The 22406-nt window shown below is 41.2% G+C and overlaps 1 pseudogene; it reads left to right on the forward strand.

Moving 5' to 3' along the window:
• Nucleotides 1-22009, forward strand: part of LOC119339265 — a 102349-nt pseudogene extending 80340 nt beyond the window's left edge.
• The last annotated feature ends 397 nt before the right edge of the window (nucleotides 22010-22406 follow it).

Raw genomic sequence — 22406 nt, forward strand, 5'->3', positions numbered from 1 at the left:
ATCTCTTGGATGAGGAACTAGATGGGCATGTTATTTCTTTCTTGGGTGAAACTGCTAATATTGCTAGACCTGGTACTAAGACACGTAGACCTGTTGTAGGCATGCCTGTTATTTATGTTAAAATAGCAGATCATTGTTATCATGGCTTATGTGATATGGGTTCTAGTGCTAGTGCGATACCATATGATCTATATAAAGAAATTATGCACGACATTGCACCCGTTGAATTAGAAGACATTGATGTCACTATTAAGCTTGTTAATAGGGATACCATTAAACCTATTGGGATTGTTAGAGATGTCGAAGTTTTCTGTGGGAAGGTTAAATACCCTGCTGATTTTCTTGTTCTTGGTTCCCCACAAGATGATTGTTGTCCCGTTATTTTTGGTAGACCTTTCTTGAATACCGCTAGTGCTAAGATTAATTGTGAAAAGAACATTTTCACTGTTGGCATAGATGGTATGTCTCATGAGTTTAATTTTTCTAAGTTTAGTAGACAACCTCGTGAAAGGGAACCACCTAGTAAGGATGAAATTATTGGTCTTGCTTCCATTGCTGTTCCTCCAACTGACCCGTTAGAACAATATTTGTTAGATCATGAAAACAATATGTTTATGAAGGAAAGGGAGGAAATAGATGAAGTGTTCCTTAAACAGGAACCTATGTTGAAACATAACCTTCCCGTTGAAATTCTTGGGGATCCCCCTCCACCCAAGGGGTGATCCCGTGTTTGAACTCAAACCATTACCTGATAATCTTAAGTATGCTTATCTTGATGAAAAAGAAATATATCCTGTTATTATTAGTGCTAACCTTTCAGAGAAAGAAGAAGAAAGATTATTGAAAACTCTGAAGAAGCACCGAGCTGCTATTGGATATACTCTAGATGATCTTAAGGGCATTAGTCCCACATTATGTCAACACAAAATTTCAGTGGAGAAAGATGCCAAACCAGTTAGAGATCCTCAAAGACGATTAAATCCCAAGATGAAGGAAGTGGTAAGAAAGGAGATACTAAAGCTCCTTGAGGCAGGTATTATTTATCCCGTTGCTGATAGTGAATGGGTAAGCCCTGTCCATTGTGTCCCTAAAAAGGGAGGTATTATCGTTGTTCCTAATGATAAAGATGAATTGATCCCGCAAAGAATTATTACAGGTTATAGGATGGTAATTGATTTCCGTAAGTTAAATAAAGCTACTAAGAAAGATCATTACCCTTTACCTTTTATTGATCAAATGCTAGAAAGGCTATCCAAACACACTCATTTCTGCTTTCTAGATGGTTATTCTGGCTTCTCTTAGATACCTGTGTCAGCGAAGGGTCAATCTAAAACTACTTTTACTTGCCCTTTTGGTACTTTTGCTTATAGACGTATGCCTTTTGGTTTATGTAATGCACCTGCTACCTTTCAAAGATGTATGATGGCTATATTCTCTGATTTTTGTGAAAAGATTTGTGAGGTATTCATGGATGACTTCTCCGTCTATGGATCCTCTTTTGATGATTGTTTGTACAACCTTGATCGAGTTTTGCAGAGATGCGAAGACACTAGTCTTGTCCTGAATTGGGAGAAGTGTCACTTTATGGTTAACGAAGGCATTGTCTTGGGGCACAAAATATCCGAGAGAGGTATTGAAGTTGATAAAGCCAAAGTTGATGTTATTGAAAAGATTCCATGTCCCAAGGACATAAAAGGTATAAGAAGTTTCCTTGGTGATGCCGGTTTTTATAGGAGGTTCATTAAGGACTTTTCTAAAATCTCTAGGCGTCTGACTAATTTATTGAAAAAAGATATTCCTTTTGTATTTGATGATGATTGTGTAGAAGCATTTGAGACACTTAAGAAAGGTTTGATCACTGCGCCTATTGTTCAGCCACCTGATTGGAATTTACCTTTCGAAATTATGTGCGATGCTAGCGATTATGCGTAGGTGCTGTTTTAGGGCAAAGAGTCGATAAGAAATTGAATGTTATCCAGTATGCTAGTAAGACTCTTGATACTGCCTAGAGAAATTATGCTACTACTGAAAAAGAGTTCTTAGCAGTTGTGTTTGCATATGATAAGTTTAGACCTTATATTGTTGATTCCAAAGTTACTATTCACACTGATCATGCTGCTATTAAATATCTTATGGAAAAGAAAGATGCTAAGCCTAGACTCATTAGATGGGTTCTCCTGCTCCAAGATTTTGACTTGCATATTATTGATAGAAAGGGAGCTGAGAACCCCGTTGCAGATAACTTGTCTAGGTTAGAGAATGTTCTTGATGACCCACTGCCTCTTAATGATAGCTTTCCTGATGAACAATTAGCGGTTGTCAATGCTACGCGTACTGCTCCTTGGTATGCTGATTATGCTAATTACATTGTTGCTAAATATATACCGCCTAGGTTCACATACCAGCAAAAGAAAAAGTTCTTTTATGATTTAAGACATTACTTCTGGGATGATCCACACCTTTATAAAGAAGGAGTAGATGGTGTTATTAGACGTTGTGTGCCTGAGCATGAACAGGAACATATCCTATGCAAGTGTCACTCTGAATCCTATGGAGGACACCATGCTGGGGATAGAACTACACACAAGGTACTACAATCTGGTTTTTATTGGCCTACTCTCTTCAAAGATGCTCGTAAGTTTGTCTTATGTTGTGATGAATGTCAAAGAATAGGTAACATTAGTAGACGTCAAGAAATGCCTATGAATTATTCTCTTGTTATTGAACCGTTTGATGTTTGGGGCTTCGATTATATGGGACCTTTTCCCGCCTCTAATGGTTATACACATATTTTAGTTGCTGTTGATTACGTTACTAAGTGGGTAGAAGCTATTCCAACTAGTAGTGCTGATCATAACACTTCTATTAAAATGCTTAAAGAAGTTATTTTTCTGAGGTTCGAGTCCCTAGATATCTTATGACTGATGGTGGTTCACATTTTATTCATGGTGCTTTTCGTAAGATGCTCGCTAAGTATGATGTCAATCATAGAATAGCATCTCCGTATCATCCGTAGTCTAGTGGTCAAGTAGAGTTGAGCAATAGAGAGCTCAAATTAATTTTGTAGAAGACTGTGAATAGATCTTCAAAGAATTGGTCCAAAAAACTTGATGATGCATTATGGGCCTATAGAACTGCATACAAAAAATCCTATGGGTATGTCTCCTTATAAGATGGTTTATGGAAAAGCATGTCATTTACCTCTTGAACTTGAACATAAGGCATATTGGGCTATCAAAGAGCTCAATTATGACTTCAAACTTGCTGGTGAGAAGAGGTTGTTTGATATTAGCTCACTTGATGAATGGAGAACCCAAGCCTACGAGAATGCAAAGCTTTTCAAAGAAAAAGTCAAACGTTGGCATGATAAGAGGATACAAAAGCGTGAGTTTAACGTAGGAGATTATGTGTTATTATTCAACTCTCGTTTAAGATTTTTTGCAGGAAAACCTCTCTCAAAATGGGAAGGTCCGTACGTTATCGAGGAGGTCTATCGTTCTGGTGCTATAAAAATCAATAACTTCGAAGGCACAAATCCGAGGGTGGTTAACGGTCAAAGAATTAAACATTATATTTCAGGTAATCCTATCAATGTTGAAACTAATATTATTGAAACCATAACCCCTGAGGAATACATAAGGGACACTTTCCAGAACGTTCCAGACTCCAAAAAGGCATAGGTATGTGGTACGGTAAGTAAACTGACTCCAAAACAACTCCAATGGCAATTTTTATCAGTTTTGAATTATTTAAGAATTTTAGGAAGAAGGAAGTAGTCCAAAAGGGACACGAGGCTCCCACGAGAGAGGAGGGCGCGCCCCCCTGTAGGGCGCGCCCCCTGTCTCGTGGGCACCTCGTGTGCCTCCCGGACTCCATTTTCTTGTATGTTACGTATTTTGGTTGGTAAAAATTCATTATATATACTCCCAAAGGTTTTGACCACCATATCACGCAAATATCCTCTGTTTTCATTTCGAGTTGTTCCTGTTGCAGAATAGAGCAAGATGTCGTCCCAAGATTCGGAGGAGGAGAGCTACATGGCTGATTATATCGCAAACCCAAAAGTATATGGGGATGTGGAACATTATGGCTGGACCATGGAGGAAGAAGAAGAGTATGATTCAAAGGGGAAGGAGGAGACAAGCTCTGATGAAGAGGACGATCCACTACCTCAACCTGGTGATATGCATGTGGAGTTCAAGAAGTCAAGCCTTCCTAAGGTCCAATCTATCCCACCATGTTTTTTTCAGGACAACAAGGCAGCACTATGCAAAAAGATAATGAAACTTGAGCTCGAGAATGAGGATCTGAGGGAGGAAAATTTTAGCCTCAGACGCAAGCTAGAGAAGAAAAATGCAACAACTCCACCATCACCACCTCCGGAGAAATAATCACATGGGTACGGGCACTCCCCTTGGCAACTGCCAAGCTTGGTGGAGGTGCCCCGGTATCGTATCACCATCACACTCCTATCTTTACCGCTTTATTTAGTTCGATCCTTTTAGTAGTATCTTGATCTAGTAGCTTGAAGTTTAGATATCAAGTAGTTTTGAGTTTTGCATTGAGATCTCTTTTTGTATTCGAGTCCATGTGCTATCTATAATAAAGATTAGTGTTGATCAAGGGCTTTGCTTTGTTGCTATGATCTTGAAAAAGTAGAAACAATAAAAGAGTTCATATTGATCTTATGGATAGTGATAACTTCACACATAGAAAGTATGAGGCATAAAAACTATTGAGAGTTGATGAACGTAGCCTTGGTCATCGTTGCAATTAATAGGAAGTGATAAGGAAAGAGAGGTTCACATATAAATATATTACCTTGGACACCTTTTATAATTGGGAGCACTCATTAAGTATGACATGCTAAAAGAGTTGACGTTGGACAAGGAAGACAACATAATGGTTTATGTTTTCCGACATCTCAGTTAAAGTATATTGTCATTGACCTTCCAAACATGTTGATCTTGCCTTTCCCCTCATGCTAGCCAAATCCCTTGCACCAAGTAGGGATACTACTTGTGCTTCCAAATATCCTTAAACCCAGTTTTTCCATGAGAGTCCACCATACCTACCAATGGATTGAGTAAGATCCTTCAAGTAAGTTGTCATCGGTGCAAGCAATAAAAATTGCTCTCTAAATATGTATGACTTATTAGTGCAGAGAAAATAAGCTTTGTACGAACTTGTTGCGGGAGTAATAAAAGCGACGAACTGCATAATAAAGGTCCACATACAAGGGGCAATATAAAGTGACGTTCTTTGGCATTAAGATTTTGTGCATCAACCCTAAACGCGCATGACAACCTCTGCTTCCCTCTGCGAAGGGCCTATCTTTTACTTTATGTTTTTACTTTATGCTTGAGTCAAGGTGATCCTCACCTTTCCCTTTTTATTTTATCCTTTGGCAAGCTCCTCGTGTTTGAAAGATCATGATGCATATATCCAATTGGATGTAAGTTAGCATGGCCCATTATTGTTGACATCACCTAAAGGTGAATACATTGGGAGGCAACACAATAAGCCCCTATCTTTCTCAGTGTTCGCTGAAACTCTATAACCACAAGTATTGCGTGAGTGTTAAAATTATAGGAGACTACGAGATAGTTGAGTATGTGAGCTTGCTGAAAAGCTCTATTATTGATTCTTTCTAATGTTGCGATAAATTGCAATTGCTTCAATGACTGAGATTATAGTTTGTTAGTTCCCAATGAAGTTTTTGAACCATACTTGACATTGTGAATTGCTTATTACTTGAGCATAGGAAATCATATGACAAAAAATCTATATATGTTGTTGTTATTAGAATGATCATGATGCCCTCATGTCCGTATTTTATTTTTATCGACACCTCTATCTCTAAACATGTGGACATATTTTTTGATTTCCTCTTCCGCTTGAGGACAAGCGAGGTCTAAGCTTGGGGGAGTTGATACGTCCATTTTGCATCATGCTTTTATATCAATATTTATTGCATTATGGGCTGTTATTACACATTATATCTCAATACTTATGGCTATTCTCTCTTATTTTACAAGGTTTACCATGAAGAGGGGGAATGCCGGCAGCTGGAATTCTGCTGGAAAAGGAGCAAACGTTGGAAACCTATTCTGCACAACTCCAAAAGTTCTGAGACTCCATGAAAAAACTTTTTGGATTTAATAAGAATTTATGAGTGAAAAAAATAAGCCAGTGGGCCCACACCCTGTCCAGGAGACAGGGGGACGCCCCCGCTATAGGGCGCGCCCCCTATCTCCTAGGCCCCCTGGTGGGCCTCCGGCGTCCATCTTCTGCTATATCATCACTTTTACCCTTGAAAAAATCATGGGCAAGCTTACGGGACGAAACTCCGCCGCCACGAGGCGGAACCTTGGCGGAATCAATCTAGGGCTCTGGCGGAGCTGTTCTGCCGGGGACACTTCCCTCCGGGAGGGGGAAATCATCACCAACGTCATCACCAATGATCCTCTCATTGGGAGGGGGTTAATCTCCATCAAAATCTTCACCAGTACCATCTCCTCTCAAAACTCTAGTTCATCTCTTGTATCCAATCTTGTATCAAAACCACAAATTGGTACCTATGGGTTGCTAGTAGTGTTGATTACTCCTTGTAGTTGATGCTAATTGGTTTACTTGGTGGAAGATCATGTGTTCAGATCCTTTATGCATATTATTACCCCTCTGATTATGAACATGAATATGCTTTGTGAGTAGTTACATTTGTTCCTGAGGACATGGGTGAAGTCTTGCTATTAGTAGTCATGTGAATTTGGTATTCGATATTTTGATGAGTTGTATGTTGTCTTTTCCTCTAGTGGTGTTATGTGAACGTCGACTACAAGACACTTCACCATTATTTGGGCCTAGAGGAAGTCATGGGGAAGTAATAAGTAGATGATGGGTTGCTAGAGTGACAGAAGCTTAAACCCTAGTTTATGCGTTGCTTTGTTAGGGGCTAATATGGATCCATATGTTTAATGTTGTGGTTAGGTTTACCTTAATACTCCTTTTTGTAGTTGTGGATGCTTGCAATAGGGGTTAATCATAAGTGGGATGCTTGTCCAAGTTAGGGCATTACCCAAGTACCGGTCCACCCACATATCAAATTATCAAAGTACCGAACGCGAATCATATGAACGTGATGAAAACTAGCTTGACGATAATTCCCAATGTGTCCTCGGGAGCTCCTTTACCATCATTAGAATTTTTCCAGGCTTATCCTTTGCTACATAAAGGATTGGGCCACCTTGCTACACTGTATTTACTTTATTTACTTGTTGCTCGTTACTATTTATCTTATCACAAAACTATCTATTACCTACAATTTCAGTGCTTGCAGAGAAAACCTTACTGAAAATCGCTTATCATTTCCTTCTGCTCCTCGTTGGGTTCGACACTCTTACTTATCGAAAGGACTACGATAGATCCCCTACACTTGTGGGTCATCAGAAGGTAGGACAAAAGATGTCATGCAAGTTCTTTTCCATAAGCACGTATGACTATTTACGGAATACATGCCTACATTACATTGATGAACTGGAGCTAGTTCTGTGTCACCCTATGTTATAGCTATTACATGAGGAATTGCATCCGGCATAATTATCCATCACTGATCCATTGCCTATGAGCTTTTCACATATTGTTCTTCGCTTATTTACTTTTTCGTTGCTACTCTTACAACTACTACAAAAACCGAAAAACTATTATCTTTACTTTTGCCACCGTTACCTTTATTATCATACCACTTTTGCTACTAAATACTTTGCTGCAGATACTAAGTTATCCAGGTGTGGTTGAATTGACAACTCAACTGCTAATACTCAAGAATATTCTTTGGCTCCCCTTGTGTCGAATCAATAAATTTGGGTTGAGTACTTTACCCTTGAAAGCTGTTGCGATCCCCTACACTTGTGGGTTATCAAGGAGCTTATTGCTTTCGGCGAGATCACGGATCCAGTGACGGCTGGCAGGTGTGTCAGCAATCGGATCCAGGGACAGCCAGATGCGGACGACCTGCAACTAGCGTGTGCCAAGAGGGCAGCCATACTTCGTCATGTCAAGGCTACTACAGGTGCGTCTTTTGATAAAAGTTGTTCAATTTTGCACTTCTCAGAGTATGACATAGTGGATAAGGCAAACAACTTAGGAATTTCTTTGGGATTGATAACCCGCAAGTATAGGGGATCGGAACAGTTTTTGAGGGTAGAGTATTCAACCCAAATTTATTGATTCGGCACAAGGGGAGCCAAAGAATATTCTCAAGTATTAGCAGTTGAGTTGTCTATTCAACCACACCTGGATAACTTAGTATCTGCAACAAAGTATTTAGTAGCAAAGTAGTATGATAGTAATGGTAACAGTGGTAAAAGTAACGACATCAGATTTGTAGTAGTTGTAACAGTTGCAACAGAAAAGTAAATAAGCAAAGCACAATATGTGAAAAGCCTGTAGTGATGGATAATTATGTCGGATGCGATTCCTCTTGTAATAGTTATAACATAGGGTGACACAGAACTAGCTCCAATTCATCAATGTAATGTAGGCTTGTATTCCAAATATAGTCATACGTGCTTATGGAAAAGAACTTGCATGACATCTTTTGTCCTACCCTCCCATGGCAGCGGGGTCCTAATGGAAACTAAGGGATATTAAGGCCTCCTTTTAATAGTGTACCGGACCAAAGCATTAGCACTTAGTGAATACATGAACTCCTCAAACTACGGTCATCACCGAGAAGTATCCCGATTATTGTCACTTCGGGGTTGTTGGATCATAACACATGATAGGTGACTATAGACTTGCAAGATAGGATCAAGAACTCACATATATTCATGAAAACACAATAGGTTCAGATCTGAAATCATGGCACTCGGGCCCTAGTGACAAGCATTAAGCATAGCAAAGTCATAGTAACATCAATCTCAGAACATAGTGGATACTAGGGATCAAACCCTAACAAAACTAACTTCATTACATGGTAAATCTCATCCAACCCATCACCGTCTAGCAAGCCTATGATGGAATTACTCACGCACGGCGGTGAGCATCATGAAATTGGTGATGAAGGATGGTTGATGATGACGACGGCAACGAATCCCCCTCTCTGGAGCCCAGAACGGACTCCAGATCAGCCCTCCCGAGAGAGATTAGGGCTTGGCGACGGCTTCGTATCGTAAAACGCAATGAAACTTTCTCTCTGATTTTTTTCTTCCCGAACGTGAATATATGGAGTTGTAGTTGAGGTCGGTGGAGCACCAGGGGGGCCACAAGGCAGGGGGCGCGCCCAGGGGGAGGGGGCGCGCCCCCCACCCTCGTGGACAGGGTGTGGGCCCCCTGGCCTTGATTCTTTTGCCAGTATTTTTTATATTTTTTGAAAAGTTCCTCTGTGGATTTTCAGGTCATTCAGAGAACTTTTTATTTCTTCACAAAAATAACACCATGGCAGTTCTGCTGAAAACAGCGTCAGTCCGGGTTAGTTTCATTCAAATCATGCAAGTTAGAGTCCAAAACAAGGGCAAAAGTGTTTGGAAAAGTAGATACATTGGAGACGTATCAGGGATCAAATGAAACCGAGGTCGTCAAATCCGTAAACAATCTTTTAGACTTGGAAGCGGAGAGGGCTTCCGAAATTATTCAAAATCTTGCATCTATCAAACCCATGAATGACAATGAAATGAAAAATTTAGGAATGGTTGAACTTGCAAATATATGTTACAATCTTCTGCCTAGTGCGGAGGCCGAGGATGAGGAGGGATCGGAGACTACAGACACGGTAGAGCCTCTCCTGATGGAGGATACATTTTTTGTTTTCGCCGACCCTACTTTACCGCAGGGTGTTGGGGAGAAGCCTAAACAATCCTGGAAGCGGAAAATTTATCCTACTTCGGCAGTACGCATAAGTGCTCGAGTTAAGCTTAAGAAAAAATTTCATGATGACTTATGAAAGGACTCTTTTGGAATAGCAGAGGTCTAGCTGACTTGGCTAAACGAAGGTTCTTAGCGGAGACAACGATAGAACAACACTTAGACTTTATTGAACTTATGGAAACTGGACGAGATGATTTCACCTCATAGTTTCTTCAAACTCTCTCCGGTGGTATCGATTTTGACTGGCACATCTTACCTCCTAGAGGAAGATCTGGCGGGATTTTACTAGGAGTGCGATGTGAGACGCTAGAGGTACTCAATGTGGTTCAGGGAGACTTTTCGATTAAATTCAGGGTGCGGTCAAAACTGGATGAGTTCCGGTGGTCTCTTGTTGCTGTATATGGGGCAGCACAACCTGAATTCAAACCAGATTTTTTGGCCGATTTGGTGCGGATTTGTGGAGATGAAAATCTGCCAATACTAGTCGGGGGAGATTTTAATATCATCAGGAGGAGAGATGAAAAGAACAATGACAATTTTGATGGTCGTTGGTCTATGATGTTTAATATGATTATCGAGAGTCTTAATTTGAGAGAAATAGAACTCACCGGTAGACAATTTTACATGGGCCAACTCGTTATCCACTCCTACTTATGAAAAGCTGGATAGGGTACTGGCTAGTGTGGAGTGGGAACAAAAATATCCATTGGTGTCGGTCCATGCGATGCAGAGAGCGATCTCGGATCACACACCACTTCTTTTAGACTCGGGTGAGGCTACCCATGTGGCAAATAAAAATACTTTCTCTTTCGAACAAAGCTGGTTTGAGCGAGAAGGATTTTTGGAGATCATTGCACGCGAATGGGCTAAGCCGGTTAGTGGAAGGACGCATGTTGAGAGATGGCAAAATAAAATTAGATATCTCCGACAGTTTCTAAGAGGGTGGGCCAGAAATGAGAGTGGGATTTACAAACAAGAAAAAGAGCGTCTTACTCAATTGATTGAAGCACTAGACTTAAAGGCTGAAGCCACTCTTCTTTCTGTTAATGAGCAACGAACCAAGTCCGAGGCTGAGCAAGGTCTACGAGCTCTCTTGAGAGAGGAGAAGCTTAAGTGGGCATTGCGTGCGAAAACGCTTAAGGTTGTCCATGGGGACAACAATACACAATTCTTCCACATGGTTGCAAATGGTAAACATAGGAAGAAGAAAATTATATAGCTTGAACAAGACGAGGGGACAATAATGGGACATGAAAACCTGAAAGCATATATCTCTAATTATTATAAGAAACTTTTTGGACCCCTGAATTCAAGTACAGTGTCACTTCATGAATCTGTGATTGATGATATTCCTCAATTATAGGCAGCAGAGAATGATATTCTCTCTACACCGTTTACTGAAAAATAGGTTCTTCAGGCAATATCACAAATGAAGCCGAATAAAGCACCGGGACCAGATGGGTTTCCAGCTGAATTCTATAAGAAATATTGGCATATCATTAAAGATGATCTTATGCCTATGTTTCACGATTTTTTCATCGGCCATTTAGAGTTATTTCATCTTAACTTTGGTACGATAGCACTGCTACCTAAGAAAGATGAGGCAGTTCGGATCGAATAATTCCGGCCCATATATGCTTATTGAATGTGAGTTTCAAAATTTTCACAAAGGTTGGAACCAATAGATTGACACAAATTGCTCATTCAGTGATCCAACCAAGTCAGACAACGTTCATGCTGGGGCGACACATACTGGAAGGGGTGGTCATTCTACATGAAACGCTTCATGAGGTCCACTCCAAGAAACTAGATGGGGTTATCTTCAAAGTGGATTTTGAGAACGCGTATGATAAAGTAAAGTGGCCTTTTCTTCCGCAGGCCATGCGAATGAAAGGTTTTAGTGAAGCCTGGTGGAACCAAGTGGATGCCCAAGTCCAGAAGGGTAGTGTCGGAATCAAGGTGAATGATGATATCGGTCACTATTTTCAGACACATAAGGGGTTGAGACAAGGGGATTCCATGTCTCCTCTCTTGTTCAATATTGTGGCAGATATGTTGGCCATCATTATTGGCAGGGCCAAGCAGCATGGCCGTGTAGAGGGTCTAGTTCCTCATCTAGTCGATGGAGGGGTATCCATTCTACAGTATGCTGATGACACTATCCTATTCATGGAACATGACATGGCTAAGGCACGTAATATGAAACTTATCTTGTGTCTCTTCGAACAATTGTCTGGATTAAAAATTAATTTTCATAAGAGCGAGTTGTTCTGCTTTGGGAAGGCCAAAGACGAGGAACACACTTATAGACAATTGTTCGGATGTGAATTAGGTGCTTTACCTTTCAGTTACTTGGGTATTCCGATCCATCACCGTAAGCTATCCAATAAAGAATGAAAGTGTATTGAAGAACGAATTGAAAAAAAAAACTTAGTTGCTGGAAGGGCAAGCTTATGTCATATGGAGGTCGGCTAGTCCTGATTAACTCAGTACTGACTAGTATGCCGATGTTTCTACTTTCGTTCTTTGAAATTCCGAAACGGGTTCGGAAGCGACTTGATTTCTTTAGATCTTGTTTCTTTTGGCAGTCTGATGAGGCCAAGAGGAAATACCGTCTCGCGCGATGGGATATCCTTTGCCGACCTAAAGACCAAGGGGTCTTGGTATTGAGAACTTAGAAATTAAGAATAAATGTCTTATGAGCAAATGGCTATACAGGTTAGAGACAGAGCCGGAGGGTATGTGGTCTCAAATCCTGCGCAATAGGTGTTTGCACTCGAAAACATTAGCCCAGGTTACCATGAGACCGACTGACTCGCCATTCTGGAAGGGACTTATGCGAACGAAGGACTTGTTCTTTCGTAGAGTCAAATTCTTGGTTGGCAATGGGATGTCAACAAGATTTTGGGAGGATACGTGGTTAGGAGAGACGCACCTGGCCGTCCAATATCCTACCCTCTATAATATTGTGCAACGTAAGGAGGATTACGTAGGCACAGTCCTTCAAACTATTCCCTTGAACATCGAGTTTAGACGAGCGTTAGTTGGTGAGAGATGGACCGCCTGGATGCACTTGGTTCGGAGATTGATAGAAGTTCAACTCTCCGACCAGCCGGATTCAACACAACGGAAGTTAACTAAGAATGGGATGTTTACGGTGAAATCTTTCTGTATGGATTTGATTAATTCTGGCCCACTCTCAAGGTCGTTGCACATTTGGAAGGTTAAGGTTCCCTTGCAAATTAAATTTTTATGTGGTTTGTCCACAAGCAAGTGATACTCACAAAGGACAACTTAATTAAAAGGCGTTGGGTAGGAAGTTCGCGGTGCTGTTTTTGTGATCATGAGAAAACAATACAACGCTTATTTCTTGAATGTCCACTTGCCAAGTTACTTTGGAGAACGATTCATATAGCTTTCAACATTAATCCTCCAGTCGATATTGTGTCATTGTTTGGGACGTGGCTAGCTGGGGTTGAACATATTACTGCGGCTCGTATTCGGATTGGAATATGTGCGTTTTTATGGGCTATATGGAACTGCAGGAATGATATGATTTTTAACAGACAACAAACTTTAACTTTCTTGCAGGTTATCTTCAGAGCTACAACTTGGATCCGTACATGGTCCTTACTCACTCCTAGGGCATCCAGGGAGCCTTTGGTTACTGGGTGCAACCAATGGGAGATGGTAGCTCGGGTTATATTCAATCGGTTCGGATGGCACTCGCATAACAGGATAAGAGTCTAGGGAGCTTATCCTTCTTATTACCGTATCGGTTATCTTTGTCAGCATGTAATTTTCCTTTTTTTTACTTTGTTCTGCTCCGTTTGCGAGCTGTAAGACTTTTATGACGATACTTTGTGGATTGTTAATGAGATGGCTGCATGCATCTTCATGATGCAGATGCTGGGGGCATGCCTCCATTTCAAAAAAATAGGTACACCGTAAATGGACGGATGGTTATATAGCATCCAAGCACTGTTCGCTAGGTGCGGATTCTTTGCAGTGGATAAAAGCATGCATTCTTCTCAGACTAAAATGTGTGCATATTGATAGGAAGATGAGACCTTCCATAGAATACATTGTTGACATGCTCAATGGACTGGCAAGCTACAGTTGGCCTTTGATCGCTCCAGAGCCTTTGGCATACTCCAGTAGACCTTTGATCATGAAACCTCCAGAGCCTTTGGCATGGTCCAGTAGGCGTCTGATCGTGCAACCTCCAGAGCTCCGCTTCTCTTTTGAGCCAAAAAGGTTGATCTCCTGCTCGTTTTCTCTAACGAAACAGATGGTCATATCGCCTTCATGCTTGTAACGAAAAATCCGAGGATCTACCTTACAAAGCTACCGCTTTACGGTGTTGTGCTGCCAAATTGCATCTACACCATAAATGTGACCATGCATGAGCATAAGAAACAGCAATCAAGAAATGGCGAGTTTCTGCCCGTCCGGAGCAGTACGGCACGTGAGGAGCAACTCACGAATGCCCACCCAGATTCCTTAGCCGGTGATGAGGTGAAAGAGGTGAGGCTGTGTGTTGTTTGTGACCCACAAGAGGGTACAACCTCAAATCAGGCACGTCTCCTTTTGGTTTTGTGCTTTAGATTGGGTGAAAAAACATGTCATATATGTTCACTAATGATGAGTAAATTATCATTCTTAAAATTCCTTATCCAATTTTCCTCTCTTTGTTTTGCGTGACAGTCGATCCAATCAGCAGCAGAGGTATGCTCTTTGTTATTCTTTCTGTTTTGTTTTTTAGTTTGGGAGTTTGTAGTAGCTTATTTAGCATGTAGAGGTGTCATGTAACTTTGTTGTTCGGTGCTCTCTTGGATTAGATCATAGCCAGTCAAAACTATCGGCAGGTGCTGTCTGTGGACGTGCACTCAAACAAACCATGGTGATTACTTCACTTAATTCGTGCGGGCATCGACATATCCTCTCTATGCGCGTTAAAACTTTTCGGGTTGTGCAATATAGGATCTTGACGAGCAACTGGAGGGGTTGCGTTTGCATTTGGAACTACCAGACCAAGGTATTGGTTTGCTGGGTGTGTACTCTGTGTTATTTAGTAGTGTGCCATATCGTGTTGCGCCATAAAACTTTTTTTTTTTGGAACTGACCAAATAATCACTTTTGCCATGCAGACAGAGGAGAAGTACTTTGAAGTCAGCGCAGACGAACCAGGCATGCCTTCTCATCGGCTTCCCTATTTACCTTCCTTCACCGTGAACTTGAACATGAAGGCATGACCCACCGCACTGATTCTTAACCTTTCCAACTGCAGTATTTTCGGCAACATTCATTGAGCGAGAGGAATGGCTCGTGGCTGGTGGTGGAGATGGGTACATCTACGTGTACAGATATGACACAATGGAAGAAATCAAGAGCTTCGAAGCTAATGATGGTCGTGACATCAGGTCTTTGGCTACAAGTCCAACTCGCACTTTTTTGCTGTCGGCATCAGACGATCACATGATAAAGATCTGGGACTGGAAGGATAGCTGGAAGTGCATGCGGACGTTTCTAGGCCACGGTAACTGTGTCACGCAAGTAATGTTTGACCTGAACGACAGCAACAGCTTTGCCAGTGCTTCCTTGGATCACACGATCAAGGTTTTATTTTTCCCTTCCTATTTCAACTACTACCAAGTAACTAAATGGTTCTTAAGTCAGAGCTACTTAAGTCTGCAGTGCCTAACTTTTGAGATTTACAGATGTGGGATATTTACTCTACGACGTGCAATGCCACGTTAGACGGACAACCTGATGGTGCGCTCTGCCTTCATTACCTCACAGATAGGAATGAGCAGCGTTTACTTTGTGGATATCTGGATGGTGCTGCAAAGGTACACATGTGTCAATGCTTCTTCAAAATAGAGTAATGCACTCTGTTTCTATCTGCATGCTAAGTTGTTCTCTTGTTTCATTGTTCGATAAGATCTGGGATCCGGAGAAAGAATGTTGTATTAGTGCGGAGGGAGGGAATGCAAAGAGTGTCAATGCTCTTTGTTGGCACCCCAAACTTCGTGTAGTAATTACAGGTTCACTTGATGGGACAGCACAAATCTGGAAGTCCACTAAAACTGGATACAGGTACTGCTTTCTACTTGTACATATAATTTCATCTGTTCCTGTCGTCTTGTCCTGAATCCTGATAGGAACTTCCATGACGCCTAGAATAATTTTGGTACACCATGTGCATATGTTTGTTTTAAGGAAGATTAAACCTCCCAGCCTCTGCAACATGCATATGCATCCTTATAATGTCGTGTCAACTCGTGTAAATAGTACCAAACCATATAATGCATATGAGCAAAAAATATAAAAGAATAATTGAAGGTGTTTTTCGCGCAATTGCATGGAACAAGTTGGCCAAACAAAACAAAAAGGATAATGTGCTTCACACTGTGAGATAGTAAGACCGCAAGTTCATCCTGAGGATTTGGGATGAATACTTGCTGACTCATACTTGTCTAGTTGGTATATACGTACTGTCCTGTCTAGTTATTCTCTTGTGTTGATTTTCATACAGTTAACTGTGAGTTTTGTAATCTTACAGGCTTGAGAATGTAATTGGTTTCAACCTCGGTGCAGTTAACGCTATTGGATACATACAGGGATTAACAAGGTAATAAGGAGTGCCATAAAGTTACTTTAGTTTCTTCGACGCCCTAAGCAAATATCTTTAAGCGTGAATGCTGAACCACATTAACTCAGGGGCGGGGGGGGGGGGGTCGTGAAAAATATATTTTTCTTTTGCATTTTTTGGAAAAACTTACTTTTATTTGATGAGAACACCCCATTCATGCAGGATTGTAGTTGGATGTGAACAAGGAATAACAATGATGGAAATAAATTTCCCGCAAAAGGAAGGCATCGTGCACCAGGAGAAAAACAACAAAAATGATCTTGAGAGTGTGTACGACAGTACGTGGCTCCGTGAATGTGACCTCACCTCAGAACGTCGTTCTAACAAGCTTCGGTTATTTAAAAAATAGTTGCATAATCCATAATGTTTATATTTAGGACATCACTAACTGGTGATTGTTGCTATGGTATGTTTTTAGGGATAGATACAAACGCTTCTTCATCATCCTCTTTTCCCCGCATGCACATGCATGCATGCATTAGGATAAAAGTTGATGTCATTCTAGATTCTTTCACATCTAAAAAATTTAAAATATTTTGTAGCTCAACCCATAGGTGATTCTAAGTCTTTTCAACATTAAATTCATGATGAGACCTTCGAAACTACTCCTTCCGTCTCATAATATAAGAGCGTTTTTGACACTACGGTAGTGTCAAAAACGCTCTTATATTATGGGACGAAGGGAGTAGACTCTATGTTGGTATGTTTTGATGACTTCTTTTTGGGGTCAAAAGTTATCAGGCTATGCCAGTTATCATGCATGTCTTACATGAGTTAACATGTTGTTTACACAAAAGTTACTAGCAGTTACCAGTTATTAGGCTACGCTAGTTACCATGCATGTCAATATGCCATACATAAGGGCATCTACAATGGAGAGGCGCTTGTATGTACACTTAGATAATTAAAAAAATTAATTATGAAGGTCCCACGGCATGTGTATTGTATTAAAAAAAATACAAAGAGTGCAATGAAAATGAAATGATAAATTATGATCCATTTACAATATGAAGCTCCATATCAAACAAAAATACATTGAAACACATGCATAACTACCAAAAGAGACCATGCTGAATGGAGTCACTCCTAGGTCCCGGCATAGTGCACCCACTGCAGTTGTAGATCAACTGCAAGACATGTGGTACTAATATTTTATAGTGCAATTTGCTATAGAGGTAGAGCTTCCAACATGTACTTATCTACTAAAACATGTAGAGATAAAAAATAGTAAAAGGTGGCGGTTATATGGGGTAGGCCAAGGTAGTTTTGGGGGAAGGAGGAGATCGGGCATCGAAGGGTACTAGCGATAGTATTAGCGATGGTGGGGTCTAGGTGCAAGGGAACAAAGGTTGTCTTATGGAAGTTAATGGCAACCCCAGTGGCGAGGGCGAAGTTTCATCTAGGATCTTTTTAAGAATATGGGCGGCCTCAGAGGAAGTGATGAGAGTGTTTTCCACATATTGCAACATGGATGGCGGACAGTCTTGAAAGAGAGGATGGTGAAAGCAGTGGACATTGTGAGCCTGCAAGATTTGTTGTTGCAGCAGATCTGCCACAATGATGAAGAGGTAAGGGGAGAGAGGGTTGCCTTGTCGAAGGCAATTTTTGCAGTTGATCTAGTGCCCAGGGACACCATTGAGTGGAACTATCATTTTTTGGAAGGGAGAAGCGTTTGAATCCTAGAGCAGTTGCGGGAGAACCCCCAATGGTGCAAGATAGTTAGAAGGGAGTCCCAAGAGATGGAGTGAAACGCTTTTCAGAAATCAAGTTTTATGATCATCGTGGAGATTGTCCAGAGGTGGCAACAACTAATAAGGTCAGCTACGTAGATGAAATTATTGGCGATGCTTCTCCCATTAATGAACCCAGTCTAGTCACCATAGACAAGTAGGGAGAAGAGAGGCTTAAGACGGTTAGAGAGGAGTTTTACAATTGCTTTAGTGGGACAGTTTTGCAGCGAAATGGGCCTGAAAGGGTCAGCAGTTCTAGCATTACGTAGTGCATGTTTTTGCCCTGAAACATGATACATTTTTTGCCTAATAAGAAAAACACACAAAAACATGGTAAAATAATATTTTGAGCACGTAAAAACAGGGGGATTGTAGGACTTGGCGGATCATGACACCGATGTAAAATAAGATGACCTTGGAGCAACAAAAACAAAAGTCTAAAGGACATAATTTTTTTTAAAAAATTGCTGGAACTAACGGACATAATTGAATACTCTGAGTAATAAAAGCAAACAGTTTCCTAGAACAAATAGAACAAAGGATGTCGGGTAAGTTACCGGGCTGAGCCTTAGACAACATCGAGGTTTCATGAAAAGAATGAAGAGTAAATTAAACTCATGAACACGAGTGTGAAGTAGCATAACACGGCATCCCAGCTTTTGAAGGCCAACATGAGTGCTAATTAGCAGGGCGCGGGAACTACACGTAGGAGATTTCTTATAGAAATGCGGCAGCTAGCTTCATAGTTAAAGTAGTAATCTATCTAAGCACACATTTTGTTTTGAAGTTTAAGAGTTGCAATTTACCAGCTTTTATGGTGTCGAAATATTGCATGCAATTGTACGTCTGTCTGTTTGTTGATTGGCCTCGCGCGGAAATTACACCGGCATAAGTGAACGCTTGCTTAATCTCGTAACGCTTACAAATCAATGTGTTTTGCCTTTTTTGTGCAAAATTAACACGGTGGGCTGGCGCGTTCAATGCACTACTTGGTCGAATCCCCCGGAGTGTGGGCTGGCTAGTTGTTTTACGTACGTGCGCGACCCGGGCCTAGGTGCTGCACGACTGGTGGAGCTTAGTGTAGTTGGGGGCCTATGCCCCCCCCCCTCTAGTGGGACGTTTTGCAGCGAAATGGGACTGACAGGGTCAGCAGTTCTAACATTACGTAGTGCATGTTTTTGCCCTGAAACATGATACATTTTTTGCCTAATAAGGAAAACACACAAAAACATGGTAAAATAATTGCATAGACAAGATATATAATTTTAGCACGTAAAAACAGGGGGGTTGTAGGACTTGGCGGATCATGACACCGATGTAAAATAAGATGACCTCAGAGCAACAAAAACAAAAGTCTAAAGGACATAATTTAAAAAAATTGCTGGAACTAACGGACATAATTGAATACTCTGAGTAATAAAAGCAAACAGTTTCCTAGAACAAATAGAACAAAGGATGTCGGGTAAGTTACCGGGCTGAGCCGTAGACAGCATCGAGGTTTCATGAAAAGAATGAAGAGTAAATTAAACTCGTGAACACGAGTGTGAAGTAGCATAACACGGCAGCCCAACTTTTGAAGGCCAACATGAGTGCTAATTAGCAGGACGCGGGAACTACACGTAGGAGATTTCTTATAGAAATGCGGTAGCTAGCTTCAGAGTTAAAAGTAGTAATCTATCTAAGCACACATTTTGTTTTGAAGTTTAAGAGTTGCAATTTACCTGTTTTTATGGTGTCGAAATATTGCATGCAATTGTACGTCTGTTTGTTTGTTGATTGGCCTCGCTCGTAAATTGCATTGGCGTAAGTGAACGCTTGCTAAATCTCGTAACGCTTCCAAATCAATGTGTTTTGCCTTTTTTGTGCAAAATTAACACTGTGGGCCGGCGCGTTCAATGCGCTGCTTGTTTAGTGTAGTTGAAATAATAAGTAGAGAGCTTAGCTGGCTCTACTTTTTTCCCCTAAAAAAGTAGAGGGCTTAGCTGGAAGGAAATTTAGTATTTTGCCCTCATAAACAAATGTTCACATTTGTCTTCTGTTCCCCGGGAATTATTGTTGCCACTTCAACTCACCATAGAAGGCTCCTCGAACCAACTCGCCTCTGGCAGCTCCTTCTGACAAGGGACTTGGATGCAAAGATTTTGGGTGGTGTTGGCATGCATGCATATTATTGGGGCGGAGCCGAGGCTTGGAAAGAGAAGAACTTCCGGAGGCGTGCAAATGAGATGGAATATAGTGACCAGCTGGTCAGATAGTAACTCGGCGCAGCTTGTTTGTTTGTCACTTTGGTGTAATTCGGCACCATCAATATTGATGGAGAGAGACAAGGAAGATAGGTAGATTTAGCATGACATGTATATGGGGCCATCAATTTTGAATATTTGGGGCCAGATCTATACCACTGTATGCAAACTAAAGATGAATAAAGGAGGCCTGCATTGGTTTCCCTAATCTGGTCGACAAGGATCAAAGGGGGATTGCTCTTTGAGGCCTTGCAGATCGGTTGATCTTCGGCTATCTACTCCCTCCGTTCCTAAATGTAAGTCTTTTTAGAAATTCCAATAAGGAACTACATACGAAGCAAAATGAGTGAATCTAAAATATGTTTATATATATCCGTATGTAGTCCATAATGGAATCTCTAAAAAGACTTATATTTAGGAACGGAGGGAGTACCATGCATGCATGGCCACTTAATTTCCATCTCATCTTCCATTGCTTTTCAATGCCGGCGGTTATGACCTGTGGGTGGTTGGCATTTGCTTTCGTGGTCTTGTTTTGTTGTATATGCTTGGTGCTGTGGACCTCCACTGGAGTAGAACATGTATGCATGCTTTTTGGCTGTGATATATATGCCTCTCCTCTCTATAGTACTTACCGTGCATGCATTATTGCATCCACGAAAAAGATCGACGTGGGTCCTATGAAAGCACCCACGACCGGGATCGTCTACCCTAATTAAACCAGCAAGATGAGTTGGTGTACTCACAGGGATGAGCTATAGATGGGGACTTAAGCATTAATCATTTTGCCATCTATGCTAGTCATTCCAGGTTTTGCCATTTTGCAACTATGGTAGTAGCTATTTCGTGTAAGGCTACAAGCTCCGTCGTCTATCCCAATCCACGGTCTTTGTCAAATGCTTTGTAAAAATTAATCAAAGCTCCGACGCACTGCTAGCTACACTGATGAGCATCTTGTACCCTAAACTTAATGCTATGATTCTTATTCATGCCGTTCGCTTGTCTCCACCTATAAAACGCTTTGTTTGGTGCAAATGTAAACGTAATGGGTTTACACCGTTAATGTCAACGATATCAGCCAAAATCCATTCTTGTTTGGTTAACTGTTGTAAGGCTAATGGATACCGGCAAGAAAATAAGAGCCCAACGTAAAAAAAAGGAACCCCACGTCTAGGCAGCTAGCACTGGCGGGGATTGGGGATCTAAGCTGGAAGAGTTCACCCGAGTCGGCTCGCTCTGGCTGTAACATAAATTGTTTACGGTGGGGAGGGGGCGGAATCAAGTTAAAACTGCGCTGGGATCTTTTTACAGGCAAAGCGAAGCACACACACGATTAACGGTATGGGTTTGTGATGTAATCAGATACCGAGTGTAAAATAGTGTAGTTAGGAGGGGGCCAGTGCCAAATAACAAGTAGAGGGCTTAGCTGGAGAATTCGAGCATCTCTCAAACATGTTTCAATATTTTCTTATTATAAGACATCTGGAAGGACCAAGCCGATTCATGTCGGATGAACCCAACATGTTTGAAGAAATGAGTAGAGATTCGCGAGGAATTTTATGGATTTTGAGTACTTACGTGCGTGATGATCATCAGCTAGGCCTTCGATCGGGTAGAAGAGCGTAATCGATCGACTTGTGATGGGCGGCGGTCGGATGAGCTTTACTGTTTGTTTTGTCAGTGTCGGGCTGATAGTGGAATGTGCGTGTGCTTGCAATCGATGGATCGATGCGGGTGGGAGTGATGTGCTAGCTAGGGGAGGATAGAGGCAGGCGGAAAAGGAGGGAGGTGAGTCCGTCTGGCGCTAGAGTTAGACATCAACTAGGTTAGTTTGTGTTGGCTAGTTACTACTTCCTCTGTTCCAAAATAGATGACCCAACTTTATACTAATTTTATAAAATTAGTATTCCC

The sequence above is a fragment of the Triticum dicoccoides genome, chromosome 7B (assembly GCF_002162155.2).
Source record: "Triticum dicoccoides isolate Atlit2015 ecotype Zavitan chromosome 7B, WEW_v2.0, whole genome shotgun sequence".
In the NCBI taxonomy this organism is placed as follows: domain Eukaryota; kingdom Viridiplantae; phylum Streptophyta; class Magnoliopsida; order Poales; family Poaceae; genus Triticum; species Triticum dicoccoides.